Consider the following 23,727-nt stretch of genomic DNA (forward strand, 5'->3'; position numbering starts at 1 on the left):
GTACACTTAAAGCTTTTTAAAATATCAATTTAATTACATAACTGCAAATCCGTTAATGCACTCAAATCAGTTCAATGTGATCAATCTTTAAATCACATGCATGCAAACACTGCACTTGCTAAAGAGACCAGGTCTTATTGTTCACCTGAAATAGATGTGAATTATTTAACCAACAGCATCTGAGTTTATTTCTGTACTCAAAAACCACGAAAACAATGGCACTGGCACAGCTGCTAAAGGGGCTTTTAACATCACTGTTCACATGGAACACAACTCAAGAATGTCACAGATAACCATTTTAATTGCATTTGTGCTTTTTAAACCCTTCATCTCAGTTCATTCAATCTACTAACAAACGGGAAAAGAATTAAAATATATCTTCATGCTAATAGAGAAAGATATGTGGAGACGTAAAATATTATTTCAAGCATCACACTATGAAGTGATTTACTTTTAAAACAGACTATCTGTTAGCTTAACATGTCGCAAAACAGTAGGAAGGTGGTTAAAACTATCAGGGTAATTGCCCTTGCAACTGGTGGGGAAAATCACCATTTCTCACCCATATAACAGCTTAACAATCTTAGGCTTCAGCACAAGATGGTGTGTCACATTGAACTTCCACATACAAAACAATTTCCAGCCACAATGAATTCCTACATATTCTTATTTATCTTCTCATCTGACATTTACTCCTATCAAAATAGTCTGTAATTCACCAACTTGTAAAGGATTTGGAACAGATTCTTATTTTCATGCTACATTGGGACAGAGAAGCTGTTCTGTGGCTATACAGCAGATGAAGAGCTGAAACATCATCATTCCTTTTCACAAGGAGGAGTTGGGAGATGCTGCACACAGACATACTCCAAGCTCCAAGGCTGCATGTTCATCAACAGTGATTTGATTACAATAAACTTCTGGGGATCAACCATATGTATTTTTGTGATGTGGGATCATGACACTGCAGTGTTAGCTAGGTTCATTATCCAAGAAATAAATTTAATATATCTAGATGCCACAATACTAGGAATAGCAGTAAGCAATGTCTGCACTCAGCCACTGGCTGGGTAGCAGCCTGTACACGGTTGTTACAGATCTCTGCTAAAATATGCTTCCTTTTGTTGTATTATGTTACAACCCTGAATACTTAATGAATATACACACAGCCTATGGATATAGGGGCTTTAACAAATGCTTCTGCTAAAATAAGCTCTTTAAAACTTCTTACATTTACTCAACAGTTAATATGTGCACCCTATAAAAATAGCCACAGTCAGTCTGTCGCTCATATCTTTTGAGGGATAGGATTGCAATTAAAGAAGGATAAGGGCAGATATGATGACAAAAAAAAAAAAAAAGAGAGAACATTTACTGCGTTTCAAAATACAGTTATCTGTTAGTTTTTCATGGGCACCAAGTGGTTCTGCAGTACCAGTAAAAGCACTAAGAAGTCTAAACAAAAGGGACGTATTTTAAGAGAGGCAAGACCAGGGGTCCTCACTTCTCAGCACCTGACCTAGCACCCAGAAAGAGGGAAAGGAAGTGTTTTCCCTAGCACAAAACAGTAAAACCAGCAGCTCCCAGAACTGATGATTTTATGAAAAGTTCTTTTGAATGCATGAGTAATTTCTCAACTCTGTTCCCACTGGAGGTCCTGTAACACACACACTACACAAACCCCCCTTAGAGGTCAAGGAAGTGAGATTAAAAAGACTGAGCAATTTTTATTTCTATTCCTCTTTTGCCAGTATGAAATATATCTATTGTCTCCCACATGCCACCGTTTTATTTATTGACCACCAGGTTGCCACACTCCAGATGAGTGAAGAGTACATAAATAGCCTTCCTTCCCTCCTGTCTCCCACTATTTTCAACACATCTATGTGATCTCTTTCCAAGACCAAAGCCTTTAGCCACCACCTGTACCAACTTCCATGCCAGAAGCTGAAGGCAACAGTGCTTCTATGAGGAGCACATAGCTCCTTCCCAAGTGTAATTGCCTATTCCAGAGATGCTAGACACTAGGAATGCTTGTATATCCTTGGCAGTGCTAACTCTTCATTACAGCTTTGGCAGCAAAATTGTTTCCAAGCAGGCATATAAGCCTCATCAAGCCATTTTAACTTTGTAATTTCAAACATCCTGAATAAGAACTTTAGTACTGGCTCTCCATAAGTTTGGGCTTCTATAAATTTATACAGTTGAAGGTAAATGGACACGTTTCTAATATGAGCATGCAACACCAAATTTATACTCTTCTCTCATAAGCCAAAAGTTACTACCCCTATTTACCACTGTTCATTGCAACAATGCCTAATAATCATCTGCTCTGGATACAACACACCATCATCACTGTAACAAATACTAATGCAAAGGAGTCATCAAAAGGGTATGTCAAAGTCATCCCATGGATCAAGAGAACTCACGTGAACAAACACAATTTGCAAGAGTTAAATCAAATTACAAACCTGAGAATAAAACTTTGGCCCTCCACACTCCCATTACCAGTATAATGCCAACATACACTTTGTGAATGGAATAACCAGATATGGGTTCTGAGATGTCTAATTCTTCTAAAGAAAAGAGGGCTAAGAAATTGATCAGATGCAGTGAATAAGTTAATGACAGATGGTAATAGGCATTCTAATGAGTACTGCCATGTACCATTTATTTTCTTCAACTACCAGTCTTTATCATGAACGTGGAGGAGTGCAACCTTTTCAAGAGACCTGCGAGAATATAAGAAAGACGCTAGGCTAGAGGGATCCAAATCGAGGTAGCAACAGTCAAAAAAAAGCCCACAGGCAAGTACACTTCAGTAACCTGAAGGATGCAGTGGGAATGAACCATGTAATGGCAAAATCTGTGGATGATGAAGGATACAAAGAACAGTTGGCTCTCCAGTGCATTTGTGATGGACTTCAGAGGGCATTTCAGATATGCAATCAGATCAACATAGTGACAGTAGATCATCCATGGTGTACAGTAAACCATAGTGAAAATAAACATACATTTTTTATTAATTACTTACCCATAAGAACTGGTAAGTTATAAATTAACCAACTTTCCAACAAAAATAAACAAACAAACAAAACAAAAAAACCTCAACAACACTCTAGACAACTTTACAGATTACTCATTAAAAGTATCTTACAATTGGGAGCAAAAATAAACAGGACATCAGTATTTATTTTTAAAGAAGACAGACATACCAAAAATTATTATGTCTTATATAGAACTAATGATATTCCCTCACCTTGAATAGTGTGTGTTCACTTTTGAATTCTGTGTTCAGTTTTGGTCACCCCCATCTGAAAAAGGATACATCAAATAGAAAAGACGCAGAGAAGGACAACATAAATTAAAGACTTGAAGAGACTCGGGTACAAGAAGAAACCCTGGTTAGAACTACAAAGCTTCAGGAAATAACGACTGATCAGTAACATTACTCAAACTATATATAAAATAAGGGCGGAGAAGCTGCCATGTGTTCCTAATGCCCTGCTTCTCTACAGAAGACCAATGAATCCCCCACCCTTTCTGAGATTAAAGACTGACGGTTTTTTTAAAGCCAGAATACATTAAGCCTTTGAATCATGGGCCACTGCTAAGGTAAAAAAAAATTAAAAAACCTAAAGAGTATTTAAGAATGGACTGACAGAAAAATATCTAGATTAAACAGCAAAGTTGATATCAATGTACAATAAAAGCAGCCACTGACTGTGTAGAGCTCAAAGCAACTTCCATCAGAAGACACTGAAGCTCAACTTGCTGCTATAGTAAATTTTCTCCAGCAACAAACCAGCAGAATACATAGACCACTGACCTGATAAAATACATGTATCTCATTTCCTACATACTAAAATCACTACCGTTGCACAAAGACAAGAGCTACTGAAGTTAAGTCCCTTGATTCAAACTAAAGAGTCTTTACAATCTTCTTTATGGTCAAAATAACTTTTATTCTTAATGCCATTTTGTTAGAATTACATCACTAAAATTTGTAAAGACTTTTAAAAAGTCATGTTACAGGTAAGATGTTCACTTGAGTGATTTTTTTAGAAACACTTTCATAGCTGAGCTGTCTCTTGCTTTTACGCCCATTGAGATGCTAAAATACAGACCGGTAGTGCCACGTGTTAATGTACATTTGGTCTTTGAAACAGAGGTATGGTATGCCAGACAACAAGCTTAATTAACCCCTGTCTTTTTGAAAGGACTGATGCTGGAAATCTATAATGCAAAATTGTATTACAGATTTACATTCAGAACCCTGGCTTTTCTTGCACAGTTTTCTATCGTTCTTTTAACTCTGCTATGATTGATTAAGCATTAGGAAGTACATAACTAGCAAACTCTGATTTTTTTTTTTTTTTGGTGGGTTTCTTTGGTTGTTTTGTTTTCTTTTGAATTCTAAGAAGATAAGATTTAAACTGAAAGCAAAATGTAAGTGCCCAGAAACAGACTCTGGAAACATTAGTAAAGCTGTATAAAGGCATCTATGTCTTTGAGGTGGCAGGGAAGAATCAAAACCACCACTCTGCAATTTTGGGCCGTCACAATAGATCACAAAACACAGGGAGAACAAATACGTTTGGGATGACATGATAAACTATCCCCTCATTCATAATCTCATTCCTCCTTTGAAGGAGTCTGGAGCACTACCAGACTCTCACATGGTAAGTGACAGTGAGGACAGGAGGAAACAAGTCACAGGATCTCCTGTGAACTTCCAGGGCAATGGTATCGCTGCAGTGGTGTCCACAGTGCTGAGCAGAAGGAATTCTCATTTCCCAGTAGAAAACACTTAATTTTAGCATAACAAAACATTTCACAGAACTACCCAACATTCAATGGCTAGAAAAGACCCACCTAACATCAGAGCCTTCCACTGTTAGGTGTAAGGTACAACCAACATGCAGCTGCCAGTTTAACTTTGAACTGTGATCTGACCTTGAGGAGCTAGTATGTTAAAACCTTACCTAGAGAGAGGCTCAAGTATGTAACTACTTACAAAAAGAAGCAATCACTGGGAAAAGAAAAAAAAAAAAAAAAGGAAAAAAAAGTTACCTAGAACATAGTACTCACAATTGAAGGCAGAGGAAAAACAAAGACAACTCAAACCAGACAAAACCCAAATAAATCCTAGGTAATTCTGTCAAATAATATGGAATTACAAGAAATTATCATATTATGAGATCATCATAGCACTCTTTCTTAATACCCAAAAAGAGTTTTGTCTGAACGAGTCATGACAAATTTTAACCTAATACCCCTTTTCTCTTACCAGTTACCAGAAGTACCAAAGATAATAATCTAGGTGTTCCTTTTTTGGGTTTTTTTAGCTGAGAATAATAAAGTGACTTCAATAGACTCTTTTCCACTTTATTTCTATCTCTAGTGAACTGAGATGTTGTTATTAAAACCAGATGATGTTTATACTTCTGCCTTTCCATGACTGCATTTCTCCTCAGAAAGACTGCAGCCTACCAAGTGATTTATTTATGTATTTGATATACTAAGCAGTGTTTTAATTACTTGAAAATTAAGCAAAGTAGATTCTTCCTGCCCACATGGCCTGTAGCAGGCCCCCATTGTAATGCCCCCTGTCCCTGCCCTCCCTTTAATCCTGACCCACAAGCTTTCAGTTGGCTCCTCATTCATCACCTGGTGGAGCTTCAAGCACTTCAGCTTGATGCACTGCCATGGGTGGCAACAACTCCTCATCTCCCTCTGCTTGTCCTTCCTGAAGGAACTTCTTATTTTTCCATTTTATTTGCTTGTCGCATCCTCATCAAAAATAGCAAGACCTTGTAAGTCAGTTTTGCGTGCAGGCTTCTGCTGCTTTCACGCTGATGATGACACCTACACCTGGACAACTGAGGGTACAATGCCATGGTGGTCCTAAGGAAGCATCCTTAGGTAGATCAGGCTGCTTGCTTCCTTAAGACTACCAAGGGACCACGAGCAGACAAAAGGCAAGGGAAAGAACTATCAGTTTCTGATATGACAGATTAGCATGAGGGTCTCGTATTTACATAGACTCTCACTTTTGCATGGTTCAGGAAAAATACCAGAGAACACAAGGATCTGGATGTTACATCAAAGATCATGCAAACATAATAAATTATTAATCAGCTATTAAAAAAAAAAAAAACAACCAAAAACAAAAGAAACAAAAAAAAAACCCACACACACAAGACCAAAGGAAAGTCAACCCTGAAGACACGAAGAAAAATTCCTTTCATTCTGCAGCAACACTTGCAAAAGGGTTTGCCATCCAACACAGGGCAAAGGCTCACCTGCCTGCTGCAGGTCTGCAGCTCAGCCCCAAGAGGCTAAGAAATGACACAACAACTGGAAATCTTATTTTGAGCATAAACTGTTGCACAGCAGTTCTTGAGGCAGGCATACTGCAAGACAAAGGAACGTGCCATGCAGACACCTGAGAGGGTAGCAACATCCACTACATCCTCATCTACTGCAAAAGGTATTTATGGGGTTTTACTGCTGATGGAAGCCCACCTGGATGATGCAAAGTGATAGTTTCTTGAAATTTTGCAACTCAACCTGATTTTACTTAAAATTACAGTTACGGAAAGCTCACCAAAAAACAACACAAACATTCCCCAAGAGGCAGAGAGATGTCTTGTTATTCACCCCTCAGGCCTTCAGATCATTCTGTATTCGTATGAACTAGTATGTTCATCTTATTTACCTTCTGAATTATGTCCTACATAATACTGGAATGAGACTTTCACAGTTTACCATCCTGACTTGTAGACTGAAGGTTGTTGCCCATAACATACTCCTGCTCTCAAAGAAAGAAACTGTCAGAAGAAGAAAAAAAAAAAGAAAGAAAAAAAGAACATGTAAATTTAGACAAGTGTCAGTATTTTTGTTACAGAGAATTTATGGAATGATACAGGACTATAAAAAACATTATTATTAACAAATCAAGACTCAAACTGACAACACGACATCAGGATAAACGGAGACAGTATGCTGACTGAATTGTTTTTTTTTTAAAGACAAATAAGCAAAAGACTTGTGGGAGAAATGAACACTTAAAACTTTGGATATACCCCTTTAGTAGCTATGCCAGCTGCTAAGTTAAAAAAATAAATAAAAACCAGAAACATCACAAGAAAGCTATGACAGAAAACCTACCGAGCAGCAACTGAGGCAGGTGGGGTAACAGACATGAAATTAAATCTGTGTTCTCAAGGTTCCACTAGTAGAGACATTTTGGTGAATATTTTAAAACACATCTAGGTTCTAAATCTCCTGCTAGATTCATACCCAAGAGATACACATTTTTATCGGAATCTTCCATACAACAAGAAAAACACCCTCAACATCCAACAACCTTAACTTCAATTGGTATGCTGCTGTAGCCCTTTAAGTGAGCTGACTGGCTGACTTGGGGAGCTCCTCCCATACAAATTTCTATGATTAGACTCCTGATGTAAACAGACACCACCAGAAGCAGTCACATCACTACCAGGGTTTACTGATCCCGCTCACATAACCATGGGGAAGTGCTGAAGAGCCTACTTACTTACCCTTTGGGGCACTGTGGAAAGTCATCTGCCAGTATTCTAGCTAAAGTAAGAAGTTGCATTAGAAAATGTAAAAGGTTATTTATTTCCCCCCTGCTGAATTAAACCTACAGACTACTAGCGAGGAAAATTACACAGATTATTTTTGCGGGTTAGACTGCAAGACTAGCCTTCCAGGATGTCCCATCACCTGCTTGCCACTGCACTGAGGAAAGAATCCATATGCAACGGTCCCCTCATGTGTTCCACCTCAGCTTCGAACCCCACCAGGACCAGACTGTAGGGTTTTTCCGTTTTTGTTTTTTCTTAGATACTTCCTCCACTTTGCTTTTCCCCTGTTTTTCCTTCCCTGACATCCCATTTTAATTTACTTGTCCTTTCTTGTGTAAAGGAGAGCCTCTCTATTCTTAGAAGAGTTTCAGATCCTAAAATAAACTGCTTAACTCTGTATCTATTACATCCAGATTGATGTCATATCAGACCCCGACAACATGCTGCAACAGGAATGTGACTACAGCAAAGCAGCCCAGCATTCCTGCAAGCTCTGCTTTTCAAACACCTTTAAAGTAACATTACATACAAAAATTTAACACACACTACCTAAACACTAAAACATAGCATAGGGCTTGGCTTTTCCACTTGTTTTTCTCACTATATAAATTATAGAATCATAGAATAATTAGGATTGGAAAGGACCTCAAGATCATCTAGTTCCAACCCCCTTGCCATTGGCAGGGACACCTCACACTAAACCATCCCACCCAAGGCTTCATCCAACCTGGCCTTGAACACTGAATGTTGGTATAATTTTAAAGCCATTTTTGCCCAATATCCAGTACTAAAATACAGACCTTCTACCACCACACTGAAGAGCAGGAAATGAGGGTAACCAGACTACACTGGGATTTCTTTTTCATCAAGCAGAATGCTAATCATTTTGCTGTCAGAACAAAAGTTAAAAACAGGGAGTGCAGTTACAAGAAGAAAGATAAGAATGGAATCTAGATACTAACTGGATAATAATGGGAGCCTTTCATCTGAGTAAACCCTTTGAGTCCAGTCCAGGACACTAGTAATTGCAAACAGCTTATTATTTATGGCTAAAAACTTCACCCTGTTCCCAGTATAGACAGACACATTATTAAAGGCACACTTGTTGGCAATATTAGCAGAAACAACATGGATCAAATAGACAGGGATCTTCCTTTCATTTACACATGCTCACAGCGGGCTGTAGCACACTGCTTGTTCAGCTGGGGCCCTTTAGGAAGTTTTGTCTCCAAGAGAAAAAGGAAAGGTAAGCTACCTTTGCTGCCTGTTCTTCTCAATGCAAAGAGAAAATACCTCACAGAACTTCACAAGCCCCTGCAAGACAAGACACTGCTCTGGCAAAGCATGAGGAGCAAAAAACACTTCCTGAACTTTACAAAATAACAGTTAGGAGTTATTTCAAGAACACAACCATCCTTTCATTTGAACTATTACTAATGCATTAATATAACAACAATAAAGATTATGAAACACTCTCAAGTATGTCCTAAACTGAGAACTGACATACATACCACATCAAATCCATAATGTATCTAGGCACCGTACTGTGTCAGGGAGTTTCAACTTCCAAATAACTTGCACCAAAATATAAAACCAAAACACGCCAACTAAAAATTCATCCAAATGCCAACAACTAACAGAAATTGCAAAAATAAAACCACTGGGAAATCGATTTTGCATGAGATTGTAACCTGCAGCCAAACCCTGAACACTGCCCTAAAGACTAACGTATTATGGAGAGTCTACACAGTAGGAGTATTCAGTGGGAACTCTTGCTCTCTGAAAAGGTAGAAGCTGAAGTCCAGTTAATAAACCTCCAAAAAAGGTACTAGCAACTTGACTAGAGATGCACAGAATTCACACTTGTGTTGTTTCCAGCATGTCTGAATTTTTCAAGGAAAAGTCCTTACATCAAAGCATGGCCTTTTCTAGTCCCAGGAACTATCTTTAGCTTATGCTGCCATAGGCACAAACCGATAGGACAAACTTTCAAAGGCCAGCCCTGCATTACGTCACTGCTTTGGAGGAAGGCTCCCAACACTGACTGTGCTCTGCCTTCACCAACAGAGTTCATTTTTCCTTTTGAGTCAAATTAATTTAATTTTTCACACTGCATTTTTTCACTTCTAGTAAGAAGTGCATCTAAAGCCAGAAGTGGAACCTGTGTGTGCTGAAACTGGGAAGGAGAAACAAATCAATCTCTTCTTGAAAGAGATTTTCACTAGTGCTCACTACTGCTCTGCTTCAGCAACTTCCTATATGTGCTACCTGCAAAGTGAACAGTCCCTACACACACACACAGATGCTTCTGTGGGTAGGGGAAATCCTTGCACTTTTGGTCCACAACCATTAAGTTCCTGTAGTTCTTTTCAGTCACTGACATCACTCACAGGTTATGAGTAAAATCAGAAAGGATCATTTCCACCAGCTCAGTTGGATTTCTGTATAACATGAATTTCCTCAAAGCCTGCCTGGTTTCCTTGTGAAATCTTAATTTTAAGATTGACAACAATAGTCAACTTTTTATTGACTATACATGAAGAAGAAATTATATTATCCATTAATAGGGTAGCATAAACTATCAAAATCAGAGCAATACACTTAAAGAAATCCTTGGCAATAATCCCACTGCCAACACAAACCTATATACTGGTTTAGAATTACCTAGGAAGAACTGCTGTCCACCAGCCTTGAAAACTCTCTATAAACAACATACACGTTAATGATGCTCCTGAGACACAAGCAGCAAAATTATCCATTATCAAACAATTGCCAAGATGCTGGAATGCTTGAAGACTTAGAAATAAACTCTTGAGAATAGCTGGAAACAAGAACAACACTGGATCTGCATCAAGAGACTTAGAGGCTAGTAACATAGCCTTATGAGGAAAAGAGTCCATTAGAGCATAATGATAAATAAGAATACTTCCATTAGTCATTTCGGAACTAGAAGACAGTGACAAACTATCTTTTAATTATTATTTTCTGGCTCTGATGCTGCAAATGCCCTTGAGCAAATCAGCTTGTACTATGGTTCAAGATCAGAGATTCTTTTTGAAAACATCAATAACTAAAAATAACCAACTGGGAAAGACAAAATCCAGTAAATATTAAAAAAAAAAAATCCTAAAAGCTGCAGGCTTTGAAAGAAATTTTAGTCTGAAGATAAAATCCATTATAGTCTACAAGAAATACATCAATAACTTACCAAGTCTTGGTACAGTGAGTACCTAGAGACAAAAAGCCGCTTTGGTGAAGTACTAAGGAAAGAGGTCTTTACCTACATTTGGAGACCTCAAGCAACTGCCTTCTGAAATAGAAGGTAAGATGGTTCTGTTCCAAAACACAGATCATTACATTCTGCTACCATTGTATGTTCTCCAGGGATGGTCAGTGTAACATTACAGTGTTCACTTCAAAGCTTATTAGGCATCATGCAGCAATAAAGTGCACTATGATTACTGAGTTTTCTCCCAGAGGTAGTTACAGTTCCATAGAATAAGTGATTCTATATGTTTTTGCAAGTTCTGACCTTAACAGTGGAGCACATTTATGGACCAGCTGCAATAAAACCTGATGTAAACAGGTTTACAGGACTCATAAAACTATAGCTGTGAAGGTTTCTCAAAGATGCCCGTCCTGTTTCTAAATATTTTTTATTATTTTAAACATGGCAAAACGAGACTCACTATCAATTGCACATCCCTGATTGCAGTTGAAGCTCACATGCAGTTCGTTTGAACTGTGGCAGATGACTGGTTGCCACTCTCTTGCTTCCATTATCTTTCCAATGTCAAAGCAGCATGGTAAACTATTAGGAACACCAACCAACCCAGCAAGCATCACCAGATTTTATCTACTAAGACCAGGTGCTGAAATCTTACATTGGAAAGGTTTAAGGACTCTATAGCAGCATCTTTTCATAAAGAACGGCATGGCACCTTAACAAGGCACACTATCACCAGCTCTATCAACTTCAAGACAGCTACTGAAAATAGGCTTTGTTCTACAGAATAAGCACATACCTCACTGCGTTGTGTATTTCTCATCCCCCACTGGTGCCAGTATACCCACTGAAATGAGAGACAAGTGAAATCACAGGATTTCTTTGTTTCACTGTTCAGTGGGGGGGGTGGGAGGGGGGGTGAAAGTATGCTAAAAATCTATGAATGGAAAGACTGAAGTTTCAACAGGAGTTACTGAAGTAAGCAATCATGCATTTAACTGGATAGGTTATTCCTTCTAGTTGATCGGAACTGTTGTGTAAATGTCGAACCACTGCCCATACCCCAGAAGGGAAAGAGGATGTGATCTCAGCTGTACCCAGGTGAAAAATGACCCCTAGGGACACCTACTTCTAAGGCAGGTAAAACAGAGCACTGGCTTCAAACTTCTCCAAATCACCAGTATGTCTCAGTGCAAGCTTGCTATGATTTTAAAAAGTGATGCATAACTATCATGCCATTTGGTATTTTCTAAATAGTAAACTGGAACAGGAAAGAATTAGCTGACAAAGTCAGTGCTTATATGTACCACCACAGCTTTAGATGAGAATGCTCTAAAATACACCCCGCCCACAGCCACTGCATGTGCCACCCCTTCAACAGGGACTTATTGCTGTGTCATAATCATGTCAAAAAAAGAAATAACAAAAATATCGAGGCAATGTTTACAAGTTGCATGATGACTTTAAAGCGAATTATTTAGCTAGAACACATGACTCGTATTTCCCTATGAAAGGCTCTCTACTTAACTGGATTAACACACTATTGATAGCTAAATTCCACTGCCAGAGGCTAGTGTCAAGTCATCATTTCCAGAACAAACCTATAAGCTATTTCCTTTATCCGTGACTATTACAAGCTCATCATGAATTTGCTCCCAAAGTGCTCTAAAAAAAAAAGAAAAAAATCAAATAGCCAAAAACCCAACCCAAAAAAACCTGCTGCAAAGAACATTCAAGAGATGCATGACACAGGATTACCTGTTCTAATGAAATTAGACCATATGTCAGTCACTGGTTGGAATGCTAAGTACATTTTGCAGCCAACCAAGAAATTAATGCCTAATTTTTAATATTAGTGGGGTATTTTTAGTTTAAAGAAGATTCAATTTTGATACTGTGAAAAATCAATGATTGGCTCGAACTCAACTCCCAGCCATTTCCCAGGGAAAGCAAATCCAGTTCTGCATTCTCAGCAAGCATTTCTCAGGAAACATTTCGTTTTGCTTTCAAAAGGAGCACTCACAGATACGTACACTCACTTTCTCCACCCACTTCTTAACACGCATGTAATATGGAAGAGATGCATTAATATACACAGAAGCTAGCTAGGAGAGAACAGAAGTGACCTCCCTCGAAACAACAGCTCTTGCACAAACACACACACACTCAGGGTGGTACTGCTGGAAAGCCTGCCCTGCCCTGCACTGCTCCCCTTTGCAGAGCCTTCCCTTGTCCTTCCATTTCTGTAGGAGATGCAGAGCAAGGAAGAGAAACGCGACCCGTACATTCTCATGCAATCACCAAGAGCCATGTCAATAGCAAGGCAAGAGCCCTCATTTTTTTATCTCATTCCCATTTGTAGCTAAAATGAGAAAGAAGCAAACTCAAAGTGGAATCATAGCTGGTTCTTACTGTCCTTCACACAACACATTTTAAAGTTTAGTGACAGTAACAGGAACAACAACAACAGCAAACAAAAAAAACCCACTGGTTCCAAGCTGGGAATTTTGAAGTCTAACTTCCTTCCTCCTCTTTAAGCAACACTGTTTCCTGATGTTAGTAACACTGGGCGGGAGACAGAGCACAGGCCTTCCTAATGAAGAGCCCCAAAATGTCCTTAGGAAGGCAAAGGGGAATAACCAAAAAGGCTAAAATACACTAGGAACACAACTCAAAAAAAACATTCGTGTTAGAGACAGGACAGGCTAATGTGCTCACTGCAGACAAAGGGCTCCAAAACCAAGTCACAGTTCCCTCATTCCCTATCAGCAAACAGTACTCTCCTACTGTACTCGAACAGAGCTGCTTGGAAAATTTCATGACACAATTTACCCTGTTTTCCTGGGCTCTCGCCTGGCTCAGCAACATCGGCAGCCAACGATCACAGTTCAAAGCACTGGTCACTCATGCAGTAAAATTGCCTGTTGTACCACAGAGCAGCTCCTCATCAGGAACTCTTTATACAACAAATACAAAATCTATTTCATAAAGGAGAACTGCACCTTGGAGCTCCACTGCTGGACTTGGTCACGCCAAAAGAGTATGCCTTAACAAAAACCTGCCTCTAATGCGCTACACTAAAGGTCCAACCGAAAGAAGCTAAAAAGCCAGCAGGTAGGAGAACATAATCAGGAACTATCAATACAAATGTACTTCTTTGCTCCTTTGTCTTTTCTTAGGTTTCCACTGTCAATCACTGCCAGAGACTGGACACTGACTGTATCTCTGATTATTCACAGTTGGTTTTACACACTTCAGAAGGCTGTTAGATGTTTACACCTATAGTGTGCAGGCCTCTGCCCCATCCTGCCTTTTACAGAATGAGTTATGTTTGATACAGGAGAAATAATGAGATTAAGCAAAGGAAGAATTCTCTTTTACAAAGAAAAGAATATTGTACTGACACCTAGATCTACTTAAAATACATTTGCTGTTTCACTGTTTAATAAATATTTGTATAAAATGTATAAAAAACATTACCCCAAGCATGCACTTGTTTCTTGTGCAAATTCCACAAATCAGATTTCAAAACATGAGAAAAAATTTTCATGTTTTTCTTAGGTAAGTCACATGTGAGCCTAATGAAGAAAAAAAGACTGCGGCTAATGGTGAAAAAATAAAATACTATAAATGAAATGTACAAAAATTAAAGCATTTTCTTCAAAATGCAGTTTAATTTAAAAGTTAAGCTTCATGAAGAATACAAAGAGATTCTTTAACCACATCACAGGTTAATACCCAGGGAAATGGGTATTAATCCCTTTCAGCTACCAGCTCTCTAGTAACATACAACAGTTCATTCAAAGAAAAAAGGCTGCAAATAAAGTAACTGACAACAGATTTAGGAAGAAGATGACAAAACAAGATATTTTGACTTGCAAAAGAAAACATTATTAACTGCACATTGCCTTCAGCAACTCCCTTTGCATTCCTACCTCTTTTGTACACTAAGAATTCTCCTGCGCCACGTTGCCTTGAGACAGCGAGGAGCGTGGGAAGGGTGCAGTTGCGTAAGATGTTATTAAGGCAGCAAAGCTGGCTACTTAACTGAAGATACTTATATACTTTAAATAATCACACTGATTAGCCAGTGATTCTCAGAGCAGTGCGCTGCCGACCTACCTGCAGCGTAGTAGGAGTTGCTCAAACACACCACCCTCCCCATGTGCATTCCACATTAGGTATCCATGCCCCAAGGTGAGACACACTGAGCCTTGTGTGTCCACCATGCTCACCACATACCACTATTACTGACACACCCACAGGCTTCCAAGTGATGGAAACATTCCCCAAACACAGAACTAATATGGTATATCAACAAGGTAAATATGTCCCCCCAAAAATAATTAATTTATAGGCATTAAGTACTTACCCTTCAGAGCAGAACAGCACGAACTTGAACTTCTAAGAATACCTAGCAGTACTGATACCGTAAAGATGTTTGGCACAAAATAACATAAATACACACACACACGCACACACGCACATACACAATACTTGACTTTTTGACTTTCTAATACACACTAGCCTGTGTACTGCCCTTTATTTTTGCTTTCACCTCAACCCTGCGAGACAGTTGTTTGACAAAACATTACATTTTTCTAACAAGAGAGACCTCTTTCTGAAAGACACAGCCCCAGAAAACACCCTGGTAAGGCAAAAATGCTTGAAAATATCTTTCTAAACTTCTGAAGCAAAGGCGAAATCAAAGCACAGCAGAAAGGGGAAACAAGCCATGGCATCTGATTTTATGTACACTAAAGACCCACGAGCAATGCAATCCATGAACAACCAAGACTGAGGGATGCAGGCGTGTAACACATGGTGGGGGTGGGGGTGTGCAAATAATACATACAACCATATAGAGCAGCCTTTCACATCATTTAAGCAACTAGAAATGAACACACTAGTTTTCTAAAAGGTACATGCATCATTACATAGCTCCAACTGGCGTGCAGCAGCCCCACTGCTGCAGAAGGGCACTGGGTGCAGCTGGGGGTCCAGCCCCACACCAGCCTCCCACAGCAGCCCCTCCACTGCTTCCTCCTCCTGCTCCAGCATTGCAATGGTTCCTGTTCACTTCTGTGCCAAGCACAGGCACTTGGCTCTTGAGGATTCATCCTGAATATGCCCGATGAACTATCCCATGGCATATGCTGGAGCATCCAAACTGCAGGAACACTGCCCCTTCCCAGCACTTGCCCCGCAGCGACTCAAGATGCCTTCCCCAAAGCATCAGCCTGGCATCCACGATGGGAAATGTCTGGAAATCCAACACAAGCACCACGCACAAACTAGGGAATTACAGGTCTCCCAAGCCAGGAGGGGGAACAGCACTAATTGAAGTAATTAACTTCTAGTAGAAGTTTAATTCTGTCCATAAAGGAAGGGCTGAGGTTACTGTTCTGCATTTGATATTCCTAATTCATACAACACTCTCTTCGGTGAAATGGTTAAAGTTGATGCAGGCTATTTATCCTGGAGGAATATGACCTATATACACTGGTTAAGTAAATAATTTAAAGGGTATGACACCAGCATTATTCCACAAAATCCCGCAAGAGTCAGCCAGTGGTCTCATGTAAGCCCAGTCCTCTGTACACACAGAATGAAAATGCTTCAGCTTAAAAAAATAGCCACAAAACAGGAATCTGCACAGAGGCATGACCACCATCCAACCCAGCACCAAATAGCAGACCAAGTTTTGGAGCTTCTCTTCTAATTTTACAGCAGATAGCTCTACATTAGAACAGGGAAGGAGTAGAAAGTCATTTAGTATCACTTGTACATGGGATAATAATGATGCCACAGATAGACCTTTTTCTTTGCATTTCTTTCTCCTATGTAAACGTTTAATAATCAGAGCCAATGTAACCTCAGAACAGCAGAGATGAAGCGAAATAAGTTAGCACTTGCTATGTTTAGGCAACGGTGGAGCTGTTCTTTCAGGAAGACAAGTGCCTGGTTACAAACTACCTATCCCAAAGGGTGCGTGCCACCATGCTGTGAGCAATCAACCCGTGAGACAGCAATTCAGAGGGCAGGGTGGAGTACACAGGCACTAACACCACAAATTCCCAATTATCCCTCCACATAATACCTTACAGAGTTGCAGGTTTTTTCCTTTGTTAAATACCTGTCAGTTTCGTAACTTTGTTGGTAGGTTTTTAACAGCTAAACAACTGCTGCCTGTATTTAAAGCTATGTTAAACAGGAAAATTACACAGACCAAGAGAACTTCTTTAGGCTGAGGGTTCCAGAGCACTGGAACAGGCTGCCCAGGAAGGCTCTGAAGTCCCCCTCTCTGGAGACATTCAAGACCTGCCTGGACACATTCCTGTGTAACCTGCTCTAGATGGCTCTGCCTTGGCAGGGGGATGGACCAGTTGATCTCCAGAGGTCCCTTCCAACACTAACTACTCTATGATTCTGTAAGTGGTGCTGGTCATGAAAAAACAGGTCTCCATCAACCCTGTCAGAGCAGAGACTCAGACAGCTCATCTACTGGCAAGGCAGAGACTCCAGAAAAGAAACAGCAAGAAATAAACTTCAGTAGTAGTTAGGCACCTGACTTTTGCCAGCATCTCTCTCTACGGAAATTGCTCAGCATACTCAGACACCAAATTCAAAAACAGAGCCTTCCCAGCTACTTCCCATGTTCAGGAAAACTTTTAAGAATACTTTCTTAGTGGAAGTTGTTGAAGTAATTCAAGGCTAGAATAAAACCAAAGCCCCGTCAGAAGCCATACAGTATAACCTACAAATTACATCCTCTTGCTTTCCTATGGCTCTTGTTACCAAAAATGCTGAGACACTCTGCTCCACTTCTAGCTACTCTTCCAGAGAGGTAAAGCATCCAACATTGACTACATCTCCACCAACACTGTGCCCAGCGTGATTATCTCATGATGGCAATAGCAGGTACCTCAGTGCACAGACACCATCCTGCAATCTGCTGTGCTACTGCCAGAACTGGAAGAGCAGCCAGAGGTCTTTCCAGCCCTGCTGTCATCCACCAGTAGCAGCCAACAGAGAATCAGAGAATTCATTTATTTATTCATTCATTCATTCATTCATTAGGTTCTAGAGAACCCAAAAACCTAAGGTATAGCCTTTGGATTTACCACAAGATGAAGCCCAAGACACTTTACTGAACTCAAACTTGGTCACAAAGAAGATGCAGAAGATATTTTACATGAACCTCAGAAATCACTCTTTGTGTGAGCGGGGCTCAAGGGTAAGTAAGTGGAAATGCTGATAGAAACATTAAGGTGTTAAAAACACTCTTAATAAAATACACATAGACAAATAGCATATTTTATATAAAGCAGTACACACTGGATCTTGAGCTAAAACAGTACTGGATGTGAAAGAAGTGAAAGATTAATTATCAGGAGTGACAAAATTAACAGCTCCAAAACGCAAACAGCGGGGTTCAGAAAAAGGCACTTGGCACAACACCCAGTCCAAACAACACTCTTGACATCAAGACCTTGTTGGCAATTATCACTAAGTGCTACTACCAATTTGTAACCTACAGCATTACCCTAACAACACAAACCAATTTCAAAAATTATGAAGGTCTTCAGCTGATAAAACTACAGTAATACACATTTTAAGCTCCATATATTGTTACATTTATATAAAAGCCCTGTACATAATCAGTGTAATGCATGCAGGTTTTCAAAGAGCTGATGAAATGCACACATCCAAAAGTTATCAGCAAGTATGCTTCATTGAGAGACAGTAGTAAAAATAATGAAAAAATATTCTAATTCAGTTCCTAAAATCAATTTTTGACAATTAAAAACCACTTTAAATTCACATCACTTTTGAACCTGCAAAATCAAAAAAAACCTATTGTTTTATGGTTTTATACACACACACACAAAAAAAATTAATACTGAGTATCAATATCACCTCATCCCTCTTCTGCAGCATCTTAGTACCACCAGTGTATGCTTCTGCCCACTGCCAACAGCAAGCACATGGGACAGAAGGCATTGCCCTATCTCCCACATTCTTCGCACCGACACGGGCAGGGAGATTCAGGGTTTTAATAAATGCTTCACAGGGATAAAAATGATTTTACTTTTCACCTCACCAGCACAACCTCATCTGCATAAACACCTACTTACTTACCCACAAGTACTACTGGTTTACATAACATTAATCAACTTAATCAACTGTTGCTGTCCAAGGATCAACCAACCAAGATTTTTAAGCACAGTAACACAGTAATATATTCTTAAGGTAACATAGTTTCAAAATGTACCTGCTTCAAAATATCTGTGAACTGCTTTTGGCTTGCCTTCCCAAGCCCCCTGATTTAATTTCACTTCTTATAAAGTATTTAATAGTCCAAACAAAAATTCCTCCAAACTATTAACTAGCCCTGTCAGATCAAGGACTTTCAAACATACAGTATAAATGTTTGACAACATGGCCATTTCAGGCAACTTATTTTCACACAAATATTAGTTTTACTTAATTACATCCCAAAGACTTATTTTCATGTCAGACACCTCTGCCCCTTGCCAATTAATGCCAGAATTCATGGTACTTAGCTGCCGGCTGGGTTTAAACCACACATGCAGTAGACTTCTTCCCCCATGCATACACTCCATCATCTTCACCCGTGCTGGATGCTGTGATACTGTGAGCTGGTGCAGAAGGCAGCCTTCACCCACAAAACAGCCCTCTTTCAAAGACAAAGGATGCCAGATGGAAGAGACAAGGCCTGATGCTTAGGCTTTGCTTTCAATCACAGTGATTTAGATCTAGTACTAGCTGCTCTTGCAACAGAAATACACAGCCATATTTTCAAACCAGGCACAGTGGGAGCAGTTAGACACAATATTTACCAATACAGCATTGTAGCCGCCACTGATATGCTCTGCAATTACTTGATAAACTCACACTCATGTACGCCCTGATGTATGATGAACAGATCTTTGTGACGTAAGTACCAGTGCAACGAAGAAAAGGATCACATTTCAGTACATCTATCTTAATGCGTGAAAAAAATAAAGGCTGCCTCCCTTAGCCTTGACAAACTTGGGTTTATCATTCAACCTCAAAAAAAAAAGTGAAATACAGCAAGAACCAAGAGGTCTTTTACCTTCAAGGTTATGAAAGCATCTCCCTTTTGTTCAAACTGAAACAACCTCAAGACTAGGAGAACCATTTTCTGAACTCTGATTTGAGTTGTTGCTCCTACACAACTCACAAAAAATGCACAAAAACCAAAAGCCCCAATGCCAAAATACCACAAATAACCCACACGATTACCAAAATATCTACTCTTATTTTTGCCTCTATGAATAGAGACTAAAAAGATATAAGATATGATATTATGCTGACTAAAAAGTAATAGAAAATTGAAACTACATTTGTTATCAAGAGCTATATAAAGTTCTGATGAGCTAAGGTTGGCATTCCTGGAGGGTACTTAGAAAGGTTTTGGTTAGTTCCTAGTAATGGTAAAATAGAGGTTTAAAATGGGAAGTCAGTTAAACAATTAATGAGCATTGTGCAAAAAAATGCAAACAAAATCTTGCCAAACAAATATAGCAATTTGTTCAGACACAAGCCACAAAAGCTTATCTTGACCTTATGTTCTCTTTGCTCAGATAAGAGAATAAACCAGTAATCACAGCCCTGCAATTTTAAAAGGGAGGAAAATACTGTGAAGTGTCCCAATTCACTTGTAACAGCAAATCCTTGCAGTGTCAGGACTCCTGACAGTAACCATGCCCACAAGTCTGGCAGCTGACTTTGAACATGCTGACCTTGAGCAAGCAAACGACCTTAGCAGCGAGTACTTCTGGCTTATTTCATTGCAGCAGCAAAACTGCCTCACCATCTATAGTAGTTTAGAGTCTCTGGCCACCACCCCTGACTATTTTAAGATATCCCAATACACTTCAGTGATGCACAGTTCAAAGTGATAGAATAACATCTGCTAGCATGTTGAAGTGCAAGTTGTTTACAGAGGCATTTTTAGCTTGTTCACATACTGCACTTCCCTGACAGACAGGAACTCGATTTATTAACAGGGCTCTGCTTCTCATTTTCACATCTAAAGACCAAATTTCTAAAAAATAAAAAGAGAAAAAAAAAAAGAAAGAAAAGGAATTTTAGGCATTGTGAATGGAGAAAAACAAGACTTCCCACTCTAGATAGAGCCTATCTAGAAACTTCAAGTATGTGACAACAATGGGTGGACTTGAAAAAGCAGCTGCCTCCTGACATGTCAATTCTGCATTTCTCCCTTGGTCTTCCTTATAAAGAGAATTTGTATTATTATATTTAAAATGTATTTAAGTTGTATGTTGATCTGATGGTAGGAGAAAATAATCAGTAAGTTACTCCAACGCAGCAGATGTGCTACTGAGTCATAGTAACCCATCCTGCTGGCAATCCTAACCTACAAGAAGAAAACATTCAGTTTAACAAAACCACTCTAGGGAGGCACTGTCAGCCTGTGCCCTCCGGGGTCCCCAGAGTGACAAGGACTACATCTAATCAAGTTACAGGCCAGTGCAAAACCAAGCCTCTCCAGAAATTTACAGCCACGAGAATTTTTTTCTGATTTTGAAAGAAATGTATTAAGAGAACAACAGATCACATAAATTTCATAAAAATCAGCAGAAGTTGTTGGTGGTTTATTCTGAAAGTAAGCGTGAAGCTGAAAAAGTCATAAATAAAAAGCTGTCCTAGTGCAACAGCCGCAGAGCGCACATGTAGCCCTTGCTGCAGCCCAGTGCAACGGCAGCAGTTAAGCCACACAACTTAACTGCTTTATTCCTTTTCCAAATCCCTTTGAAGCAGAAGAGCGCGCACAGGACCAAACTACTCTTCCAAGCTGCAGCAGAACTGACTGGGTGAGTGAAAGCCATGTCAGCACTACAGGACACTGTGACTGTCACTCTTCCTCCACCCTCTCCGATCCTTCATGGGAGAGAAGGGTGAGAGGAGGGGGAAAAGCCTGCTCTCATCCAACAGGAATACATCCAACAATTTTTCCATCTCTCTGAGCTCTGCCACAACACTAGTGACATTTGGCATTTTGTCTGGAACAACTCTGTTGATTAGCGACCATCCTTAGTTGGAAGACTGGAGAAAGGATATCACTGTCCAATTCAGGAACGAGTTGACTCCACTAACCACATCTGCTCACATCATCTGCTCTTCCTTTTGGGCACACTGCTGAATAACTGGGATTGTATTTTACTACTGTCACCAGTAGGGCTTGGAAATGGTTTTCTGCCACAAGCATCCCTTAATAACCATACACCTTCCATTCAGCCAGCGTCACTCAAGTTGTCCATCAGTCTGTCACAGGTTCAGCTGGTGCCCCATTTTATATGGACATTAAGTACATTGCTTGCTGACCATTCCATTTTTGCCAGTGAATGTGGCTATGCTGAACAGTAGGTTGCAGACAGACAAGAGGAGCATCCTTCCATCAGGAAACTGACTGCTTGTTCTCAAAACATGTTTTCAGGAAGATTTCCAGCTGTGCTCTAACAGCAGTATAACCTGACACAGTCTGATGAAGCAGATGTTTCCTTCGGAAACAGGAGGCAAAAGACAGGAAATGTAACCACTAGGGCAGCTACACGGGCCAGTGGAGCAGGGACTGCTCAACTCCCTGTGGAAGCTGTGCATAAGGAACACACAGTAAAGTCACACACTCACTCCTACACCTGCAATGGCTAATGTTAAGTACATGACTTTAGAAGGACTTTGTGGATGACAAATTTTGTGAGGTTTACTTAAGTGTCATTTTCAAAATCCTGTCTTTAAAAAAGAAAACCCCAAATCAAAATTAACAGGAAGGTGATTCCCCTTGAAAAACTCCTCCCAACCAACAGCAAACCCTAGAAATAATGAAGCTTTGCCCACACTACAGCTCTCCCTTAGTGATCTATGCTCAACATGCAATGCCAACATGTCAATGTATCCTATTAGCTCAGTTGGTGTTACAGCCAAGCAACAAGTGGGAGAAGGATCAGGGAAGAGGCTTCATTACCAAACCCTGCCATATAGCTGTTACCATTACACAGACCTGTGCACCTATTAAGTACTATTTCACCCACTCTGAACAACAGCTGAATGCCACAGATGACAGTGATGCACAGAAGGCATTTCTGTCCTCGGGGTATTAGCTAGTGAGTAACACAGGACTCCTTAACCGCTGGCATTGTGCACAGCTATTGCAAAAAGGGGAAATTGTTCATGTTTCAATGGAAGTTTCTCCCGCAAACACATTCCTGGGGGGAGTACCACAAGAAAGAAGAGGTCTGCTGCGAAACCAGACCTAAAGAGTTCTCTCCGAACACAAAATGCGGAGAAGGCCATTGCTTCTCATGGCAGCAGAAAGGAAAGCAACTTGGCTCCCAAGGCAGAAAGGCAGGACTGCCTCGACCATTTCCAATCACTCAACTCTTGTTGGAGATTACTGCTTCTTGGAGCCTGCCATTTGGAACCCCTCTTTTGACACCCGCTTCTCTAAATACATCTAACCTTAGAAGAGAGTCACAGCAAAGGAAAATTACTTCTAGAGGGAAACACCATGCCCTGAGGAAACTTTCTGCCTCACCAAATGAGCACAAGACATCAGACTTAGAAAAAAACATGTTGATTCCCCTCTTTTGCAACCTGCACCATGCTTAGGTAAGGGGATGGTTTTGGAGGCATCACTCCCCTTGTTGAGATTTGGGGTACAGCTGACCGAAAGGACAGCGACATACTTATCATACCATTCCCATATACGACAAAGCTTGAGCACCTACACTGTACATAAGGGTTTGCTCCTCTTTCCAAAATGTATACACTGCTTAGTTATTTACCTACTTAGATCATTCATAAAAAGTCAAC

At 39.9% G+C, this 23,727-nt stretch overlaps 1 protein-coding gene across 4 annotated transcripts in view; it reads right to left on the reverse strand.

Moving 5' to 3' along the window:
- The window catches only part of HIPK3 (homeodomain interacting protein kinase 3), a 65,618-nt gene that overhangs the window by 22,603 nt on the left and 19,288 nt on the right, over positions 1–23,727 (reverse strand). The gene's annotated exons all lie outside the window — the stretch shown is intronic.

The sequence above is a fragment of the Lathamus discolor genome, chromosome 6, assembly GCF_037157495.1.
Source record: "Lathamus discolor isolate bLatDis1 chromosome 6, bLatDis1.hap1, whole genome shotgun sequence".
Taxonomy (NCBI): domain Eukaryota; kingdom Metazoa; phylum Chordata; class Aves; order Psittaciformes; family Psittacidae; genus Lathamus; species Lathamus discolor.